Here is a 14,949-nt window from a genome sequence, read left to right on the forward strand (position 1 = left end):
AGGAACAGAGGTTCAGATTATATGAAGGAGTAATGGTTTAAAGTTTTCGAAAGAGAGGTATCTTCCATTCAACCTTTCAAATGTGACTTGGTGCTGTAGATATTATAGAATGAAAACTCAAAGCTCATGTGAATGTGAGCAGAGAAACATGTGTACAGCTGAAATAACTGTGAGACATAATTCTTCTACATCTCTCCAGATTGGTCATTGATTCTTTTCCATCACAACTTTTAGAATCAAAGCAAGAAAAACAGTGGACAACAGCAAGTATACTTAGAGCAACAATGGACAAATATGTGAATCAGGTAGTCTCAAGATAATTCAGTGCACATTTTTGTTATATTTAGAGTTCTTATAAGCCCTCCTTTACTCATATTTCCAAAACACCCATTTCCAAAATTCATATTTTATACAATTCAGCACAGATCTATAGAGAGCTAGATATACATTTCAATTTCAATTTGTGAATTGCTCTGAAAAGATTGCTCAGGCTGTGACATTCTGAAAAGATGTAGTTATGTTTTGCTCTCTTTTTTAAATAAAAAAATTAATGTTTATTTATTTATTTTGAGAAAGAGAGAGAGAGGGAGAGTGCAAGGGAAGCACAGAGAGAGAGAGAGGGAGAGAGAGAATCGCAAGCAAACTCCATGCTCAGCACGGAGCTGATGCAGGCCTTGATCTCATGACCATGAGATCATGACCTGAGCCAAAATCAAGTTGGATGCTTAACTAGCTGAGTCACCCAGGCACCCTTCTTTCTCTCTTTTTTTAAAATGAACAAACAGTTGCACTTTGATTCTAGGTAGAACAAAAATGAGGCTTCTGCAAGGCCCTTTGCAGAAAGAGCTCACTTCTCTAGACTTACAGCAATAGCTGTAAATATAGATACCCTAAGAAAGGTGTGGGCATTGCAGTGGTGTAGTTATATGCAGTCTTTTTTCAGGGATGGTTGACACAAGGAAGCTCCATAATTGCTAGACAATGAATATATCAGTTGTATCCCTCCTGGGATTTATAACTGAAATTCCACCTTTATATGGAAGATACCTATGTCCATCAAAAGAGCAGGATTCTTGTTTGCCTTTATCAAATGGTACCTTCTAATGGTCTGAAAACCTCATTAAGCCTTGTCTTTCTGTATTCATGTCACTCTAGATATAAGCTGGTAATTAACACCTATAGTATTTAAAACTGTAGAAAGCTTCACTGGTTTCCTTTTTTTTTTTTAATTATTATTTCTATTCTGAAACCACATGTGGAAGTCATGGATTTTACCACCATTACAAGAAGGGGCACCATGAGATGATGTTTAATTCATGACTGAGGAGATGCAGGTCCCCTGAGCAGACAGTGTGTGTTTGTTAAATAACACTGTGAAACCCAGACATTTTCCTGTTTCAGCCTGTTTGGAAATTTTCAAAAATGATTTTTCCAGGCTTTGCCCATCCATTACCTTTAATAATGACTTTATTGGGATACCAATTATTTTCTTTGGGCCAGAGAAGAAGTGTTAAGCCATATTTCTCCTGCAATTTAAGAAATCTTTTTATGGATTACAAGTATGTTATTCTATATATAAGATGAAATCCAAAAAGCTGAAATGGAGAGTTGAGAGTGCTGTTTTTACGACAAGCCGAGAAGCTCTTCTCCATTTGTTTCCTACAAAGAAGGTGTCAAACAGAATGGGGGAATCTGCAGTGTTGATTTCAGTGTTGTTATTTCAATGCTCCATTTTGTGATGCCCACATAAATACAGCAAGAAATGCTCTGGAGGAGACAGACAGGTATCTAAGACATGATGTGTGCTTGACACTCTATCCTTTTAACCTTCAAATTCCAGTTTGATCGTATACCAATAAGTTCAAAAATCTCTGTTCATTTCAGTCATTTCTGCTAGTCAATGCTTGAAGCCTCCTCCTTGCTGGACCCACTAACTCACACTATCTTAAATATATTTAAAACTGAAACAGGTCAGGGATCTCAACATTTAGCATAAAAGTGGCTGCAGGAGGACTTTTGAATAGTTAAGAGTTGATGTCTGCTTGATAGTATGACTCTGGGGACATGGAAAGCCTGTGCCAACCCAGAAATGCCTTCACATCTATTCACTGATGGCTACCATCCAGCTAGAGGTTGGATCAGCAATTCAGTTCATGTAAGTGCCTGCTGAATTCAGAGAAAATACCCATGGGATAATTTATTTCGAAGAATGTTTACACTAGGGTAAAAAGGATTGAACATCTTTCTTTTTTTAAGAAATTTTTTTGAAAGGAAGAGGAGAGGTTAGGTAAGGATGTCAGAATATATAAGAGTGGGGAAATGAGAGAGGAGAAAACAGAAGACAAAGCGACAGAGGATGGGAAAGACCAGAGAGAAGAGAGACAGGAGAAAAACAAGAGAGGGGATGGGTAAGCAGTGACAGAAGAGGAAAAAGGGGGGGCAAAGGAAAGACCGATGAAGAGGAAGAGGCAGCAGATGGGACATCTCCATACAGAATAAAAATGCTCAGTACATGCCATGTGCAAATGGCTAAAGAAAAGTTTTAATGTAAATAAGCAGGAAAACACGTTTATAAGGGATGGAAGGTCTACTTTCTAGGGGTTAATATGTTAATGAAGAGCTTCACTGAGGAGAGGTTTCCAAAAGCTGCCCTCTCATTACTTCTTCTAGGTGGGGGTTCAGAGAGATTGTTTTGGGTTGTTGTGTTAGTTAGTTAGTTGTGCCATGAAAAAGTACCACAAACTGGGTGGCTGGAATTCCAAGTTCAAGGTGCCAGCAGAGTTGTCACTGTGAAGGCCATGAAGGAAGGATCTGTTACAGGCCTCTCTCCTGGCTTGCATATGACTACCCCCTTGCTGCCTCTTCATCATGGTTGTCCCTCTGCACACGTGTTCCCTGTGCCTCTTCTTATAAAGACACCAATCAAACTGAATTAGGGCCCATCCTAACTGCCTCATTTTTACTTTATCACCTCTTTCAAGACCTTTTCTCCAAATACCATTATAGTCTGAGGTAATGAGGGGTTGGGATTTTAACATATAAACTTGGGGAAGACACATTCAATTCAGCCCATTAAAAGATGCAGAGGGAGTACCAAAATCATCTAGAGAGAATATCTGGCTACACTTGCTCAGTCCCAATTTTTCTTTGATTGGAACTCAGATAGTGCAGATAGATCTGCAGATCTCGGGAAGCACATATTATTTATCCCATGACCCCAAATGTCTTCAAAGAGAGCACAGTGGGGTGGAAAGTGTACTGGCCACAAAGGGGTTGATTTTAGTTGTGGATCCACAACCTATCATCTTCATAAGCTTATATTATTTGACTCCTCAGTCTGAGCCTTGGTTTCTACTTGGGTAAAATAAGTCTATTAATCACCTCCTACAAGTCAGTGTTGGTCTAAGCTAAGTCTTTTTTTTTTTTTTTAATTTTTTTTTTCAACTTTTTTTTTATTTATTTATGGGACAGAGACAGAGCATGAACAGGGGAGGGGCAGAGAGAGAGGGAGACACAGAATCGGAAACAGGCTCCAGGCTCTGAGCCATCAGCCCAGAGCCTGACGCGGGGCTCGAACTCACGGACCGCGAGATCGTGACCTGGCTGAAGTCGGACGCTTAACCGACTGCGCCACCCAGGCGCCCCTAAGCTAAGTCTTAAATAAGAGAACATCCTTGATAAAATCTGAAAATGCCCTGAAAAGCCTTTGTATACGGTCAGGCTTTGAACAAATGGAAGGGATTATTATAATCAACACTGTGTATTTGATTTTAAATAGTTGTCCACTTAAAACACACGGAGATTTAAATAGAACCAACTTTAAATCAGTGTCTTTTGAATGGTGATTCAAAATAGACTAAATTCTCTGTGCACATGGCTTTTTCCACAAGGCATGATTATTAACTTTTAGTTCAATATCCAATAGCACATGCCTTTAGATTAACTTCTGTAAGTCACACATCTCAGTAGGGCCATATAACTTATGATATCAGCTTTCAGTTTGGCAAAATATTAAAGAATAAGACTGACTTAATAAGGATCTCAATGTTGATTTTTTTCCTTTTTTTGGAGCCATATAGATGCCTGAAGCAGGAAAAAAATTGTCCCCAGCTTCCTTTTCTTGTATTTTTGGTGCCTCTAAACTCTAAATACCCAAAGCTATCACAGGCCATCAGAAAATGACCTTTTGATAATGGGACTCACAGGAAGCTATTCCTCTTAGAAATGGAAGCATTTTGGGGCACCTGGGTGGCTCAGTCAGTTAAGCATCAGACTCTTGATTTTGGCTCAGGTCATGATCTCACAGTTCCTGATACACATGGGGCTCTGTGCTGACATGGTGGAGACTGCTTGAGATTCTCTCTCTCCTCTCTCCTTCTTTCTCAAAATAAATAAATAAGCTTAAAAAAAGAAATGGAAGCATTTTGGAGAAGGCTGCTCCTTAGAAGAATAACCCTAGTGATTAAATCAAGAATGCTGGAATAGTGGAATTTCAGGCACCATGGTGGGAAGATAGAGAAGATAAAACAGTAACACATTATAGAAGCCTAAAAATGATCCCTATGAGGCTGACACTGCTCTTTTCAACAAGAGCCCAGAAAATATCAAGTTTTTAAAGCCTTTGTAGTTAACATATTGCTTTAGAAGTGAAAAATAATGTTAATTACCATTCCGTATTTAAAACATGCACTTAAAGAAAAGCACTAAATACATACCAAAGACCTTCAAGACCACAGTTTCCATTTGTTAATGTACCAAGGAAATGAAATAAGCTTTCCATTATCTAATGACACTTGTTAATTTGAGTCATTTTTCCAATAAGATTAATGAGGATAACTTTATTAACACTAATGTAGCAGAATAGATTAAATGTGAATAATGAACCAACTAACTGTTTAGAAATAGTAAATAACATATATAATAAATGATATACATTACATATTATATACAAATATATCTTCTGGATATTTTCCTTTTTCAACATTTTCCTATATTAATGTTAATTCTATATGTAACATTTTAATATATTTAATGTACACCTTGCATATAGGTACATTTTATTTATTTATTTTTATTTGAGAGAGAGAGAGCACTAGCAGGGGAGAGGGGCAGAGGGAGAGAGAATCTTAAGCAGGCTCCATGCTCAGTGTGGAGACATGGGGCTTAACCCCACAACTCTGGGATCATGACCTGAGCTGAAATCAAGAGTTGCATGCTCAACTGACTGAGCCACCCAGGTGTCCCAATATAGGTACTTTTTAAAGGACTCTACATATGCCAACATGAATACAATTAATATATTATTAAAATATATTTAATTATGTATTTTAAGATATTGTATATTATATATTTTATACCTAATATAATATTGATATTGGTTATAATTTCTGATATAAATATATATTGTATTTGTATAATATGCATTTTGTTACTATAATATTCCTTTAAAAATATTTAAGTAACTAAAATATTATATATGCCTTACATATAGAATTTTACTTTTTTAGTTTGAGAAAATTATGTGGATATTAACCCTTTATTGGATATACCATTTGCAAATATCTTCTCCCACTGAGAAGGCTGCTTTTATGTTTTATTGATGGTTTCTTTTGCTGTGTAAAAGCCCTCTTTTTGGTGTGGTTCAAATAGTTTAATTTTGCTTTTGTTTCCCTTGCCTCAGAAGACATATCTACAAAATTGTTGTTATGGTCAATGTTAAAGAAATTACTGGCTTATGTTTTCTTCCAGGAATATTATGGTTACAGGTCTCACATTTAGGTCTTTAATCTATTTTGAGCTTATTTTTGTGAATAGTGTAAGAAAGCGGTAGAGTTCCATTCTTTTGCAGGTAGCTGTCCAGGTTTCCCAGCTCTATTTGGTGAAGAGATGGTCTTTTCCTCATTGTATATTCTTGCCTCCTCTGTCGTAGATTAATTGACCATATATGCATGAGTTTACTTCTGGACTCTCTTTTCTGTTCTATTGATCTATGTGTCTATTTTTTTGTGTCAGAACCATACTATTTTGATTACTACGTATTTGTGGTATATTTTGAAACCTGGGCTTGTGATATCTCCAGATTTGTTATTTTTTTCAAGATTGCTTTGGTTGTCTGGGGTCTTTTGTGGCTCCATAAAAACTGTAGGATTATTTGTTCTGGTTCTGTGAAATATGTTGTTGATAATTTAGTAGAGATTGTATTAATTCTGTGGATTTCTTTGGGTAGTATGAACATTTTAACAATATTGATTCTTCCAATCATGAGCAAGGAGTATCTTTCAATTTATTTGTGTCGTCTTCAATTTCTTTAAACAATTGTAGTTTTCAGAGTACATGGGTTAATATCCAAAATATATAAGGAACTTATACAACTCAACACCAAAGAAAACAAGTGATCTCATTAAAAAAAATGGGCAATGGACCTGAACAGATATTTTTCCCAAGAAGACATACAGATGGCCAAAAGACACATGAAAAGATGCCCAACATCACTCATCATCAGGGAAATGCAAATCAAAACCACAATGAGATAGCACCTCACACCTGTCAGAATGGCTAAAATCAAAAACATAAGAAATAACAAGCATTGGTGAGGATGTGGAAGAAAAGGAACCTGTGTGTACTGTTGCTAGGAATGAAAATTGGTGCAGTCACTGGAAAACAGTGTGGAGTTTCCTCAAAAATTTAAAAATCAAATTACCATATGATCTAGTTATTCTACAACTGGGTATTTACCCAAAGAAAATGAAAACACTAATTATAAAAGATATATGCATCCTTATGCTTATTGCAGTGTTATTTACAATTGCCAAATTATGGAAGTGACCCAAATGTCCATCCATAGATGAATGGATAAAGAAGATGTGGTGTATATATATGTGTATATGTGTGTGTGTGTGTGTGTTTGTGTGTGTGCGGTGTGTGTGTGCGCACACACACACACACACACACACACACACACACAATGGGATATTACTCAGTATAAAGAAAAATGAAATCTTGCCATTTGCAACTACATGGATGGATCTAGAGAGTGTAACACTAATGGAAATAAATGAGTCAGAGAAAGACAAATAACCATATGATTTCACACATATGTGGAGTTTAAGAAACAAAGCAAATGAACAAAGAAAAAAAGAAACAAACAAACAAAACCCCAGACTCTTAAATATGGAGAACTGGTGCTTCACAGAGGGGAGGGATGGGTAAATAGCTAAAAGGGATTAAGAGTCCACTTAACTTGATGATCACTGAATAAGTTTGAATCATTGTACACCTGAAACTAATATAACACTATATATTAATTATATCTGAATAAAACAATGTAAGAATAAATAATCTGGATCATTATAATGATCAATATAAATTCAATTAAGGTAGTAAACCCTGTAATCATAGTAATATAATAAACAGTTCACATATAGAGATTATAATCTTTTTATTTCTTTGAATAGTGCTGCATATATTCTATTCAAGGAATTTCTGATTGTAATAACTGTTTTTTTTTTTAAGCAGCTTTCTATGTGCCAGTACTCTTCCATAGTCTTCACATAAAACACAGAAAGGTTAGGTACTTGTTCAAAGTCTCATAAATAATGATGGATAAAGCTATTTGCATTCCATCTGCAGTAATCTGATTCCCGAAAAAGATCTAAAGTACGATCACCAGTGTAGTGAGGCCTTTGGGGGAAAAGTCTGCTTCATTCTACTAGCTTGGGAAGGCCACAGCCACTCAACTTCTTTCCGGAACCAGTGGAATGTGATTTAATTAATTTCTTTAAGTTGGAAAGGAATGCTGGGGCTGAGCTAGGCTGGGGTTGGGGCTAGGATGAAGAGGAAAGTGAAGGCAGGTTCTCATCATTCGTACTGATAGGAAGAAAAGATGGAAATCTCCGGGTGCTGGATAATCCTGATAGGAGAAAGGCCCTAGAATAGAGGACTTCTGTCTAAATCAATTAGAGCAATGGCTCTCAAATGTAATTCCAGACCAGCAGCATCAGCATCACCTGGTAACTTGTAGGAGTGCAAATTCCCATGCACAACACCAGACACACTGAGTCAGAAACTCTGGGCATCAGGTCCAGAAATCTGTTTTAACAAGCCTTCCAGGTGATTCTGATTCACTCTAAAGTTTGAGAAAAACTGATTAGAGAAAGAAAGGAGAGACAAAGTGGTGAGTCTTTAAATTGTTCTGGTAAGTAGGGATATGCTTTATTTCCACCTGTGACCCACTGAGTCAGAGTGAGGACTAACTGGCCAGGTGCAATGATGTCACCCAATTGACCAATGGCTCCAGACATTCCTGTGCTCCTTAAACACAGTTTCCAAGCACAGGTCCCTTTCTTCTCCCCCATCTTCCGTTATACAAACTGCCACCTTGTAAAGTACAGCAAACAACAAGGGGGATATGTAACACTGTCAGGAATTAAACCCAAGAAGTTAAAAGCCATCTTTTTCCGTGAAGTCATTATGCACTTGCCTCATTTCCTGCTGACTTTCTCTCTCCGGAATAGGAACCAGGAAATCTTTGAGGCAGGTGCAGTTATAACAGATGTTACAAAGCCTGAGACAGCTCATTGCTTCCCCTGTTTGTTGTTAACTGAATAGTTCCTTCACAGAAATCACCTTGGTTCCTCACAGAAAAATATCCCTTTCCTATCTACTACAGTGTATTTCTCCAGGTAACTGTACTTTCTTCTGGCATCCCACACAACTTCTTTGTGGATCATGGGCTGTTAGGTGGATGTTAATGTTTGTCTTGCTGTTTCTTCCAGCTCTCATAAAATGGCCTTGACTAGGTATCAGCCTCATCAATGCAAAATTTCAATGATCCAGGAAAGAATGTCTGATAAGTACCATGCATTAACCAGATGGTTTTCCTTTCAACTTCGTATCATAAACAGACAAAAGAAAAGGAAACATTTTCTGGAATGTAACTTTTTAGAAGGCACCCTAGGAGTTGATAGGCAGAAACAAAGAAGGCAGAGCAGAACTACTGTTCAGCATGGACTCTACCCACCAGCCTGACTCAGCTACCTAATGGCTATGCAAACTAGGCCAAGTTACCTCACCTCTCTTTTTCTGCAAGCTCTTAGTTCACAGGGTTGTCGAGGGGATTAAAACTGTTAAATTTTAAAAAGCTCTTACAAGAGTATCTGGAAAGTATTAATCACTTCTTAAGCGGCTGCTATTATTTTCTTTTTATTATGACTATTGACCACAAGAAATATGTCCAAAGAATGACCCAGTTCCATCCACCATCTTGTATTTACCAGGACAGGAAAATAAGCTAGTCTAGAGAACGAGAAGCTCACATTTAATAGCTCCCCTTTGGAGCCAAGAAATAACCTTCCCGTGCTGCCCATTTATCCTGTTAATTAAGTTTTCATACACATTTCTTAACTCCTCACCTGGATTAGCTGATCCTTGAGAGCAGGTGCTCTGCATTAGTACTCTTTGTACAAACCTGAATACTAAGCACAGCAACTTTCGTAGCATACTGGACTTAATTTTCAGAAAGACATTTTCCAGCCAACCAGAAAGAATAATTACCCCTAAATCCTCACTCATCCTGGCATACTGAGGTTTTACTTTTGTTTAGGCTCTTTCTCAGGACACACCCTTGGTGCTACAAATGATGCTCACTATCTACACTGCTTGCTTTGGTGTTGTGATCTTCAAAATTACTTCCAGGTCAAACAACTAAGTGATAAAATACTTACAGGCTTCTTCTGGAGACACTATTCTAAATAAGTCCATAATTCTTAATAAGTCCATAAGCCCATGACATAGTGCTTGCCCCCCTTCCTCCCCAAATACTATAAGACTACCAGACTTAAACATTATGAAGAGATTGCTGGAGCAGTACATGGTCCAGCATGGAGTGCTGTGGTCATCTGGAAAATGAGAGCCCAAAGTGGGCGGTAACCATCAGAAAATACATCATGAAACAGTTGGGAACTGAGCTGGATTTTCTACACTAAAAAGCCCGAAATTCCCCCATGTGTCTGAGGAGCATTATTTCACATCACATAGCACAGCCTCCCATGTCCAGGCTGGTTACAACAGACATTCTTAACAGGAAAAAAAAATCCAGAAAGGTCTCATGTGACAATGACCAATAAAAACATATCAGCTAGTATTAAATGCCATAACTGATTCTTAATTAAATAAACCCAGTTAGTACAAAGAGCTTTAATGTCATCTTCTCACCAAATCACATAGCCTCAACTGTCCATAAAGTGATTTCACCTTTATAAAGCTTTATATTGAGGCTGCTACATTTGAAAATGCAAAGACTTTTTTTAATGTTGTAAGCTCTGTGAAATCAGGTATTCTATTACTCTGGCATTTTGCATATAAAGCTCTATGTTAATCAGCTTATCATAATAAACTTAAAGGCCTGTTGGAAATTGATGTGATCCTAAACCACTCATTTAAGCACCTGAAGAGGCGGGGCTCTATCTCATTTACCATTTTCTGACAGCACTGCCCCATACCAGTCACTTACTATATATATATAGTTTTTTGGGTTTTACTTATAACTTGTACTTCACTATCAATTATAAAAGCTAATGAGAATATCTAATACCAACCAACCATATTTGATAACAAAAGTTCAAGCTAGCCAGCCAAAACAATATTGATCATCATGATTATAATCCTACCAGTTTATAGCTCAGACTATGGTTTGAAAAATGCCTAAGTCTTAAAAATTGAGAATAAACTGAGGGTTGATGGGGGTGGGAGGGAGGGGAGGGTGGGTGATGGGCATTGAGGAGGGCACCTGTTGGGATGAGCTCTGGGTGTTGTATGGAAACCTATCTGACAATAAATTTCATATTAAAAAAAAAAGAAAAGAAAAATGCCCAAGTATTTTCTCACCTGTGCCAGGATCCCCAAAGGCAAGTTCAGATGTTCTCTGATGTTCTCAGATGTTCTCTCTTTTACTTCAGATAAAATTTTGTCTTCATTTGTAGTAGAAATCTATCAGAAACAGAATTTGAGACCACCATCATGTCTCTGTTATATTGTGTGTGTGTGTGTATGTGTGTGTGTGTGTCTGTGTTATGTCTTAAAATGACAATTTGGTGACTTCCAAACCTGACTTATAGAATTCCATGCAGAGCTTACGGTATGAAAAATTTAGTCATTTGGGCCTCCACCACTCACCTTCAACTGAATTGGAACTTCTAAAGGTTAAGGCAGACAGATAAAATACAAGACATCCGGGGCGCCTGGGTGGCGCAGTCGGTTAAGCATCCGACTTCAGCCAGGTCACGATCTCGCGGTCTGTGAGTTCGAGCCCCGCGTCAGGCTCTGGGCTGATGGCTCAGAGCCTGGAGCCTGTTTCCGATTCCGTGTCTCCCTCTCTCTCTGCCCCTCCCCCGTTCATGCTCTGTCTCTCTCTGTCCCAAAAATAAATAAACGTTGAAAAAAAAATTAAAAAAAAAAAATACAAGACATCCAGTGAGATCTGAATTTCAAATAAACAACAAATAATTCTTTTAAACCAGGTACACCTCCTGCCATATTTGGGACATACTTAGGATAAAAATTATTCATTGTTTATCTGAAATTCAAATTTAACTGGCATCTCGGTTTTCTGGGGTGTTTTTTTGGGGGGGTCTTTTCTTCTTTTTAGTAAATCTGGGACTCCTACCAAGGGTAGCAAAAAGGAATCTGTATCATCTATAGTTTCCAAGCTAGTTCTGTTCAAATTGGTCTTTTATTTTTCTCAAGTTTTTTTTTTCTTTGTTTATTCTTCTTTTTCATATCCACACTTTAGACTTAGAATGAAGAGCTATCACACAAGGTACATATTTTTTAAAGTTGGGGAGTTGAGTATTATGTAAGAAACATTACCATAAATTAATTCGTGATTCAAGGGAAGCATTTGAATTTTTTTCATAAAATGTTTGTTTCAAATGTCTTATTATTTAGATGTCACTTAACTTACACAGATTGTAGCCACCATTTTATTTTTATTCAAAAATATTTCCACACTATGTCTATTGTTATATGAAATCCATGGCCACCCGGTTTGGGTTTTTTACATGCTATTAAACACACAGCTAAGAAAATAGGATAAAAAAACACACAGAAGGGGGGCGCCTGGGCAACTCAGTCAGTTAAGCATCTGACTTTGACTCAGATCATGATATCAAAGTTTGTGGGTTTGGGCCCTGCATGGGACTCTGCTGACAGCTCAGAGCCTAGAGCCTGCTTCGGATTCTTGGATTCTTTGTCTCCCTCTCTCTCTGCCTTTCCCCCGCTTGTGCTTTCGCGCTCGGTCTCTCTCTCTCTAAATAAACTTAAACACGCGAGCATGCGCGCGCGCGCACACACACGCACGCACGCACGCACACACACACACACACACACAGAAGGAGGGAGTCTTTCCACCAAGATAAAGTTCTACATTTTCTCCAGTGGAAGTATCCCAATTCAAGTTTTATAATATGGATTCAGAATGAGGAAAGTGATTACTAGTGCTTCTTTGAAAATTACCCTAATGGAGAAAAAAGCAGGGAGGAACAAATGGCCTATTAAGGCGAGTGCAGTCAGATCTCAGGGAAGGAATTCATTAATCCCTGTGGCTTGTAATAGGGAGTTAGGACCCAGAGTGTGAAAGTGTCAGAGCAGCACCATGAAATCGTAGAAGGACTCAGTAGGTGCAGAGAATCAAGATTGTATATAAGCAGTTGCTGGGAACCCAGGGTCTGGGAAACACCACACATTCCAACACAAATCCCTGAGCCCAGGTACCATGGGAACAGCTGATCCTCCACAAACATTTGTTGATACGTGGAGATGAGATGGGTCCTGACATGCTGTCTGGATATTATGAGCAAGGTAAAGGGTAACCAAGGGGACCAGACTGATAGCATGGAGCTGCAAAAATCCCAGCCGTGAATTCAAAAGGGGTGCCTGAGCTTGAATATTCCTTTTGCCCCCAGCTAATATGTGTACTGACCTCTGCTAAGGAGCTTGGAAATATTTCTAAGTAATTTGGTTCCCATAAATAGAATGCCCTCTTCAGGTGTTATGTGAGGAGGAACTAAAAATAATTAGTGCAAATGATCCTCAGACTCTCCATCACCTGAAAGAGGAGAGGGAAAGGGAGAGAGAGAGAGAGAGAGAGAGAGAGAGAGAGAGAGAGAGAGAAGTGGAGAGGAGTAAACTCAGATGCCTTTAAAATAAGAAAGTGATCTCTACTGGGAGATGCTGGTAGGAAGTTTTCCTGGAAAAGTTTCTAATAAACTGGACATTCAGGCACATTCCTCACTGCTCATTAAAAAATGTAATACATAATTATTAACTTCATTTAGTATGATCTGTAAGTGGTTGCTTGAGGAAATGTGTTGCAATTTGTTGTATATACCTGGCTTGGAATATTATGAAACATACATTAAAAAAATAGATACATTTAAAATGCATACTTCCCTCTTTCTGGCTTCTGAATTCAGTATCAAACTGAAATTCAATGAGGGGCAAATTTCATTTAAATTTGGCAAAAGACAGCTTTGGTTCAGGCCAAAGGGAAAAATGTATAAACAAGTAATAAAATCAGACTTCCTGAAGTGTTGAGTTGTGAAACTTTTGATGTACAAAAATACTGGGTATTTATTGGGAGTTTCAGTGATGCCCTCTAAGTACTGTGTGAAGTACAAACAGGAGGCAGAAATGGAAATCTTATGGAAAACAGAAGGAAAAAAACTCAAGTCCCCTTCATTTTTCCCTCTTTAAGGAATAACCAGTAAGCCAGCCAGCCATGGGTTGTCTCAGCCATGCTTTGGTTCCAAAATACTTAGGGAAATATACTGGATAGAAAAAGCCATCATTTCAAGGTCACAGTATTTCAGTGACAAAAGGTGACCACAGTGACACACAATCATGAACAACTGGCCTTTGATCCATCTCACATGTTGGGTTCAAAGGTACTTATTTTGTGATATGTACGTGGATACAAACTTTTGGGATGTCATTTGAGTTCAGATGGTTCTTCAGGGCCAAATGTTCTCTTTCTCCCTTTTTACTTTCTCATCCTTTATAATTTCCTTTCTGGACAAATACTTTATAAGCTATCATGTTTTCTCTCAAATTACTAAAATCAGAATTGAAAGCAAGGACAGTACTACCAAATCTATAGAAATGAAAACAGTATAAGAGAGTACTATGAAAAACTGTAGGCTAATGCATTGGGTAACCTAGATGAAATGGATAAATTCCTAGAAATATACCAAGACTGAATAGAAATAGAAATAGAAAATAAGAATAGACTCATGGTTAGTTAGGAGATTGAATCAATAATCAAGAATCTCTCAACAAAGAAAAGATCTAGACTTGATGGTTTCATTAGTGAATTTTACTTAACATTTATGTAAAGAAGAACTAACACCAATCCCTCCTCAGTCTTTTCCAGAACTTGAGCAGAAGGGATGGATCCCTAACTCACTCTGTGAGGCTAGCATTGCCCTAATACCAAAGGCACACAAAGACAGTACAAGGAAAGAAAACGGAAGACCAATATATATTATAAATATTGATGTAAAAAATCCTCAACCAAATATATAACACTTAATGTGACAGCATATGAAAGCAATTATACACCAGGACAATGTGGAATCTATTCCTGGAATGTAAGGAAGATTCAACATACAAAAATAAATCAATGTAATATATAACATTAATAGAATGTAGGAAAAACCCTGTAATATCATCTCAGTAGATACAGAAAAAGCAATTGACAAAATTCGATACCTTTTTTATGATTAAAAAAAGGCTCAGCAAATTAGGAATAGAAAGAGACTATCTCAACATAATACAGGTAATTTCTGAAAAACTCACAGCTAACGTTATATTTAATGTTGAAGGACTAAAAGCTTTTCCTCTAACATAAGGGAGAAAATAAAAACATAGATGTCTCCTTTTATCACTTCTAGTTAA

General features: G+C 37.5%; 1 long non-coding RNA gene across 1 annotated transcript in view; it reads right to left on the minus strand.

The window, feature by feature from the left end:
* Window positions 1-14,949, minus strand: part of LOC147582645 (uncharacterized) — a 495,094-nt gene that overhangs the window by 90,808 nt on the left and 389,337 nt on the right. Inside the window, exon 4 of the long non-coding RNA XR_015248765.1 lies at window positions 10,885-10,986. This is a non-coding gene — a long non-coding RNA (uncharacterized LOC147582645). The remainder of the gene's footprint in view (window positions 1-10,884; window positions 10,987-14,949) is intronic.

The sequence above is a fragment of the Puma concolor genome, chromosome A3 (genome assembly GCF_028749965.1).
Source record: "Puma concolor isolate L17-30 chromosome A3, mPumCon1.1.hap2, whole genome shotgun sequence".
Lineage (NCBI taxonomy): Eukaryota > Metazoa > Chordata > Mammalia > Carnivora > Felidae > Puma > Puma concolor.